Here is an 8,127-nt window from a genome sequence, read left to right as displayed (position 1 = left end):
AGTATTATTTGTATCATATCCAGATCCATGTCTCATTGTTGCCTAAAGGGAAATAAATGTTTGCTGCTCTGGATCTGCTTGTCTGTAGAGCAGAACACGCCTCTCTCTTTCACTTTTGTGCTTTAACTTAAGGTGATAGTTATTTGAAATGAGTGGAGCTTTTCATTTAATCAAGGCTTAGTTTGTATATAAGAGCCAGTCCCCTTCTTGGGAGACCTATGCAGCCTGCACCACCAGTTGCCCATGAAAGTGCTGCCAAGGACAGTCCCAACACAACTACTAACCATCAAACTCTTGCAAGTGTGACAATTCAGACTATTCCAGGCCACCCATACAAATAATAATGCCATGAGTGGCAGGTATTATTATTTTTTTACTGTATATTGACTTATTAAACACTGTTCTGCTCATCTAAAAAAAAGACACACAGCGCCGCCGAGTGGCTGACTGTCACAAGAGCCAGTGCTGAGCACTGGAAATCAGCGCCTGAAATTAAGTACTGTATTTAATGGAATAATCACTTGGCCTTCAAGCCCGACTATTGTCAAACAGTTTTGGGGGGAGAGGGCAAACATTAGCATAGGCTGGCCTGCTGTGGCATCCCTGATGAACCCTGGAGTAGAGAGTTTTCTCCAGCCTCAAGGTTCCATTCTGTGCTAGCTGTTGTGATTACCATCTTCAGATGACATCTACATGTTCTGGTTCATTAAAGAACCCTTGCTTACAGGTACCTTGGTGTTTGAGATCATTGATTGCATCTCTGTTGAGTACTGGGTCAAGAGGGGATCCTGCAGGGCGAGAGTAGCAGGCACAGAAACAGGTGTGCAAGTGTTCGAGATGAGAAGGCCATCAATGGAGAGGCAAGCTGTTGCTGCAATGCGGAGTTAAGGCACAAAGCAAATCAATTTACTTAGCTGCTACCTTGTGTTGATTTAGGAAAACAATTTAGTGACAGGCACTCCGCCAGCACCTGACCATCCCTTCAGTTTTATTTGGTGCCACGTTATGGTACGTCACATCCTCTGTGGTGAGACTGTGAATTGACTCACATGCGTTCCTAAATGTTTGTATATTTACTAAGACAATGCTAATGCTTATGTTTTACTAACCTGCGCTGTTATGTTTTGTTAATCAATTGCAATGTTGCTTTTGCACCAGTAAGAAGACCACTAAAGCCTTCATATCATTGCACATTTAGATGCATTTTAAATGAACTATGGTTCTGTTACTCCATGTTGTACACGGCACATTTCTGCTGAGCCATGCTAGCAAAGCACAGTCTCCTTCTGAGGCTGGCACAGCGAAGCGAGAAATTCAGGAACGAGTAGTCATCTTCGGTTAGTGTTAAATGTATCTCTCCGTCAAGGTCTTCTCACATTCCTTCCCATGAGAAGATCCTGGCACCTGCACATTAGGAGCTATCAGTTAGTTTCATTTCTGTCACATGTTTCTGCTTCAATTTACTTGTATCAAGTGTATTGAGATGGCAGCTGACTTGTAAACATTTTGAATGCTTGCTGGCTATTTTGTATTAAATGTATGTTAGACTTCTTTATGCTTTCCTGAGTGTCTTGTTTTCTTTTACAGTGGCATCCAGATTGGTGGTGTTTCTGAATATAATACCAGTGCAGACTGACCTGCCAGTGATGCGCACAGTAGTTATAAGTGAAGGTGAAAGGCTGTACTTTGAATTTGTAACTGCAGCTTAAGGTGAAAAAAAACAATATGCATCAACAATACAGTGATGTGCACACCTAATTCTGAGAAATAAATGGTATTCAGACAGGCCTGGCCAGACCGCAAGAACATCACCACTCATTAGTAAGATCCACGATACTATGCATGACTGAACGGTGATACACATACCATCTTCAACAACATTATTAAACAGTGACAGCAATCAATGCTGAACTAAAATACAGTGTGTGCGACCAAACCGTAATATGCACACAAACATTGTCGGTATACCGAACCAATGACAAGTGACTGCCAGTTTCCCAAGATTTCAAAGCAAGTGAATGGTGATGCGCATACCAGTATACACATAGGGCCATATGTACGAACACTTTTTCCCACAGACACAGAATGGGTAGAAACCTTTGCTACATCTGGCCCGAAATTATTGAAACAATACGTTTTCTCTGCAGAAACAATAATAATTTATAATTTAATAATATGTTGTTGTGCACTACAAAGTCTTGTACACTCCTTCATTGGAAAATTCTGCATGCTTTCTGATTATAGTTCTGATATCATACGGTCTACACTTGACAAAACAAGGATAATTTATTCATCTACAAAAAAAGGACAAAAATTGAAAGATGTCACATTATCATTTCTGCAGCATCCAGGAGAACCCCCGTTAGATTGGTCTCCGTGTTTTGAAGGTTTTGAGGTTTATGCTGAGCCAATAGGTGCTGAAGCGCAAATGCAAATTAGAGCTCAAACAGTTCCTACAGGGAGTGCAGAATTATTAGGCAAGTTGTATTTTTGAGGATTAATTTTATTATTGAACAACAACCATGTTCTCAATGAACCCAAAATACTCATTAATATCAAAGCTGAATATTTTTGGAAGTAGTTTTTAGTTTGTTTTTAGTTTTAGCTATGTTAGGGGGATATCTGTGTGTGCAGGTGACTATCACTGTGCATAATTATTAGGCAACTTAACAAAAAAAATATATACCCATTTCAATTATTTATCATTACCAGTGAAACCAATATAACATCTCAACATTCACAAATATACATTTCTGACATTCAAAAACAAAACAAAAACAAATCAGTGACCAATATAGCCACCTTTCTTTGCAAGGACACTCAAAAGCCTGCCATCCATGGATTCTGTCAGTGTTTTGATCTGTTCACCATCAACATTGCGTGCAGCAGCAACCACAGCCTCCCAGACACTGTTCAGAGAGGTGTACTGTTTTCCCTCCTTGTAAATCTCACATTTGATGATGGACCACAGGTTCTCAATGGGGTTCAGATCAGGTGAACAAGGAGGCCATGTCATTAGATTTCCTTCTTTTATACCCTTTCTTGCCAGCCACGCTGTGGAGTACTTGGACGCGTGTGATGGAGCATTGTCCTGCATGAAAATCATGTTTTTCTTGAAGGATGCAGACTTCTTCCTGTACCACTGCTTGAAGAAGGTGTCTTCCAGGAACTGGCAGTAGGACTGGGAGTTGAGCTTGACTCCATCCTCAACCCGAAAAGGCCCCACAAGCTCATCTTTGATGATACCAGCCCAAACCAGTACTCCACCTCCACCTTGCTGGCGTCTGAGTCGGACTGGAGCTCTCTGCCCTTTACCAATCCAGCCACGGGCCCATCCATCTGGCCCATCAAGACTCACTCTCATTTCATCAGTCCATAAAACCTTAGAAAAATCAGTCTTGAGATATTTCTTGGCCCAGTCTTGACGTTTCAGCTTGTGTGTCTTGTTCAGTGGTGGTCGTCTTTCAGCCTTTCTTACCTTGCCCATGTCTCTGAGTATTGCACACCTTGTGCTTTTGGGCACTCCAGTGATGTTGCAGCTCTGAAATATGGCCAAACTGGTGGCAAGTGGCATCGTGGCAGCTGCACGCTTGACTTTTCTCAGTTCATGGGCAGTTATTTTGCGCCTTGGTTTTTCCACACGCTTCTTGCGACCCTGTTGACTATTTTGAATGAAACGCTTGATTGTTCGATGATCACGCTTCAGAAGCTTTGCAATTTTAAGAGTGCTGCATCCCTCTGCAAGATATCTTACTATTTTTGACTTTTCTGAGCCTGTCAAGTCCTTCTTTTGACCCATTTTGCCAAAGGAAAGGAAGTTGCCTAATAATTATGCACACCTGATATAGGGTGTTGATGTCATTAGACCACACCCCTTCTCATTACAGAGATGCACATCACCTAATATGCTTAATTGGTAGTAGGCTTTCGAGCCTATACAGCTTGGAGTAAGACAACATGCATAAAGAGGATGATGTGGTCAAAATACTCATTTGCCTAATAATTCTGCACTCCCTGTAGATGTTGAGGCTTGGAGGATATTAAACCATTTACCACAACGATGAGGAGGATGAATTAGATTCATTTGAGACTGCATTGGGGCAACTGGAACTAAATTTTGGAGAAAAAAAGTAATTGTTGCCAATGTATGTTTTGGGGCAGGAGCAATTTCTTGATGAGTTGTTGAATTCCGATCATAATGAACTAATGCCCATATTTATACTTTTTGATGCAAAACTGCGCAAACGCAGTTTTGCGTCAATTAATTTACTGCTGGCTTGCGTCATTCCTGTGTGCAAGCAGGGCGCCATATTTATGGAATGCCGCAAGCTGGCGCAAAGACTGGGCTAGCGGAAAAAAAAAAAAAAAACACTAGCCTGGTGCGGGTGGCGGTATTGGAAAAGGAGGTTGTGCATCAGAAAATGACACTAGGCTGGTTAGAAGCAAAAAAAATGCCCCTAACCAGCCTAGCGTCATTTTCTGACACACAACCACTCAAACGAGTATTTGCAATGCAATCGGTCTCGCATTTGCCCAAGTTACAGCTATTAGCGTTGTAAACTCCTGAATGGACTTTTCTTGCCACATAAATTGAAAATGAAAAGTAAAACTGTTTCACATAAGGGAGCCGATTCACAGTGCTACCGCCGCCATTAGCACCAGCGTGAAGAAACACACAAAAGGAAAAATAAGTCTGCTGACAATCAAACTTATCGGCAAAAGTGCAATTAGCCATGTAACAGGGGTGATGGTCAAGGCGGTAACAAAACCTCCCAAAGGACGGACAAATGTAAACCATTTACCAATGTCATCAAAGGATATTTGAAGGGCAAGCCCACAAATGAGTGGTACTGATGGGCGTGATTAAAACCCAGATACATACCAACACGTCAGAAAAGCAGCGCTTGTGCGCTGCCATGCTCAGCCTAAAAATGACTCCTGTCTTATTAAAGACAGGAGTCATGCCCACCAGCCCAATGGCCAACACAAGGGACCAGTGTCCCCAGGGCATGGCCATTACACCCAGTGCAATACATGGGGCCCCATGTTAGGGCCCCCAATGGAACTTAAAAAAATGCTTTAATACTTGCCTCTACTTACCCAGAATGGGGTCCCCCATCCTCTGGTGTGGGTGGGAGTGTTCCTGGGGCATGGGGTAGGCACCTGTGGGCCCATTCCATGGTGTTTGGCCATGGAAATGGGTCCACAGATACCTTAACGCCTGCTCTGACCTAGGCATTAAATAATGACGCTAAGCAAGCTGAGCATCATTATTTAGGTCCACCTCCCACCCGTGCATCGTTTTCGCACCGGGGATAAATATGGCGCTAAGGGCTTAGTGTTGTTTTTAGTGTTGTTTTTTGGACGGGCATCCCTACCTTCCATCTCATTGACGCAAGGTGGGTTCAGATATCCAAACAATGACGCTAACTCCAAAAAATTTACGCTGAACGTGTCTAGCATCAAAATATAAATATGGAGTTAAGTTTGCGACGTTTTAGTGTTAATAAAATGATGCTAAAATGGTGCAAACAGACCATAAATATAGGCCTAACAGTTTTAGCAACCTAATGTAACTATTGGGTATTCCAGACCAAATGATCTACGATCAACTTGTACAAAGAGAAATTACTAGTAGGGAATAAGGCAGGAACCATTGCACACCAGTCTGAGATGACCATTAGATATGAAAGAGTCAACAAATAAAGAAAATCTCAACATTCAAGTATATAAGTTGCAGAATTGGAGTACACCCAGTGAGAGACGGGAAGAGCAACAGTTCAGCAATGATGGTGGTAAAAGGATAGGGAGACGACACAATATATGTTTTAATTGTGAAATTCCTGGTCATTTTGCTTTTGATAAACCGTGCCCAGCAATAGGTCGATCCAGTAGACTGTGCAAGGCTAAAGATCACTATGCCTGTATATGCAAGAGCAAGAACAAAGGGTATTGAGGTAGCAAGGGTGGCTGTGGTAGCAGTATGTACTCTAATGGTCAAATCAGAAAGGATTCTGACAATGATCGGAAGGTGCTAGAGGAGTTTATTTTAGAGACTAGGGGCGTTAAAAAATAACCAAAAGAGGCTGCTATTTGCATAATAAAAAGTGCTGGGCAATACATAGCAATAATTGTGGATTCTGATGCGAGATATAAATTGGTAATGACTTGTTGGAAAAACTTCCAGGTCTATACTTCAACGCTCCTGACGTACATTTTGTGAAATATGGCAATAAACTTTTTGATGTGGTGGGTTATTTTACAATCATAATGAAATTCAAAGGCAAGATCATTCATGCCAAAGTATATGTGGCCAAGAAAGGTTTATTTTTGTTGGGATAGCTGCAACAAAAGCAGCTAATGTTGTCATTCAATCCCAATCATCCTCACCACACCAATTATTAGGTTACAGCAATGTTCTTGGTGATATGCATATGAAAGGGGTTGTGGAGCAATGCAGCAGAATGTTTCCAAAAGTATTTTCGACAATACTAGGTTTATAAATTGGTTTCTCTCATAGGGTTATTTTCAAGGAAAAGGTGACTCCTAAAGAACACAAGATGTATAATGTACCTTTATCAGTAACAGAAACTTCGAGAGAAGAATTTTAATTGTTTATATAAGGAGGACATCATCGACTAAAGAGATTTTTCTGAATGGTTATCATTTGTTGTTCTACTGCACAAGCCCAACAGTAAAATAATTTTGTGTGGATTTCAGAGACTTAAGTGTGTGTGGGGGGGGGGGGGAAGGGGTGAGTGGACTGTCAACTGTACATAACATTAGATTAATATTATCTCTCATACAGGTGCTGCAGACTTCACCATACTTGATCTTCTGACTATCATCAAGTGACTCTCAGTGAAACTCTGAGCCACTTACTTCCTTCATCACACCAGAAGGTGCATCGAGATGTAAAAGGATGGCATTTATTTTTTTCTAAGCTTTCACAGTTTTTTTCAATAAATCATTCATAAACATTTTGAGGAAGTGTAAAAATGTGATACGTTTCCAGGATGGCATTCTAGCATTTGGAAATTTGAAAAAGGAACGTAATCACACTTTACGCAAGGTGCTTGCCAATTTAGAGAAAAGTAGTTTGATGATTACATAAGAAAAATGTAAATTGAATGTGAACTCTGTTCAGCCATTGTATAAGTAAAAACGGAGTTGCCCCAAATAAATTTTTGGTGAGGGCAACTGATGATGCATCTGAACCACTGATAAGGATCACCTCAGATCATCTTTGGGTTTAACCGAGTATACAGTTTCTGCTGCTGCAGAGTTCTGAGCTTTTACTATATTTCAGTGGTTCCTCTTTAGATGTATTTGTTAAACTGTCAGATATTAGCCAATTGCACTGCTTGGCATCTACTTTTTTTTTCCTAAACTTTCTTGGGGGGAAGGGAGGGAGTAGCCCCCAAACTCACCTTAGAGACTTTGGGAAGTTCTCACTAGGAACCAATGAAGGCATTACAATCCAGCTATTCGAAAGCTCGCCAGCCACTACAGGGTGGGCGCACAAATTAGTCACTAATAGATGGGCATTGAATGATGAAATTGAATGGGGCTCAATATAAACTTCTCTGGATGCTCCCACTTCCTAGGGGGTAGTAAATGATACCAAACTGCACTGCTTTTCTAGTTTGTTTTACCACCTTGGTTAAGTTATGCAGCTCCAAGGTAATTTTGCTTCATGCTCCTATCTTAATACAAACAGACATGTAAGATTCTTCAGGGTTACCCAAATAACAAAAGGGCTATGACTACATCACTGCTACACGTGCATTTTTACGAGGTTAACATTTTTCATGGAACATTTTTACAAACTGCATTTTTGTGGTACATAAAGTAGCACCACAGTGGTACTAGCTACTACAAAATACAATTGACGAGCCCACAGATGAAAATTTCTCCCTACACCACTCATGTATTTTCTATAAGGAGATCTCTGCACATATAAGTTTCCTACTTAGGTGTAAATGAAGGAGAGACTGGGAGGGTGGTAGAGAAACGGGGAATAGCTGCTACTAGAGCCTGGGGGGATAAGGAGGGATTTAGTGAGGGGCAAGGAGGAATTTAGGGAGTGGTATGATAATACAACCAGCCACCCACAAGAGTAGGACA

This window comes from Pleurodeles waltl, chromosome 6 (assembly GCF_031143425.1).
Source record: "Pleurodeles waltl isolate 20211129_DDA chromosome 6, aPleWal1.hap1.20221129, whole genome shotgun sequence".
Lineage (NCBI taxonomy): Eukaryota > Metazoa > Chordata > Amphibia > Caudata > Salamandridae > Pleurodeles > Pleurodeles waltl.
This window is presented reverse-complemented; position numbering follows the sequence as displayed.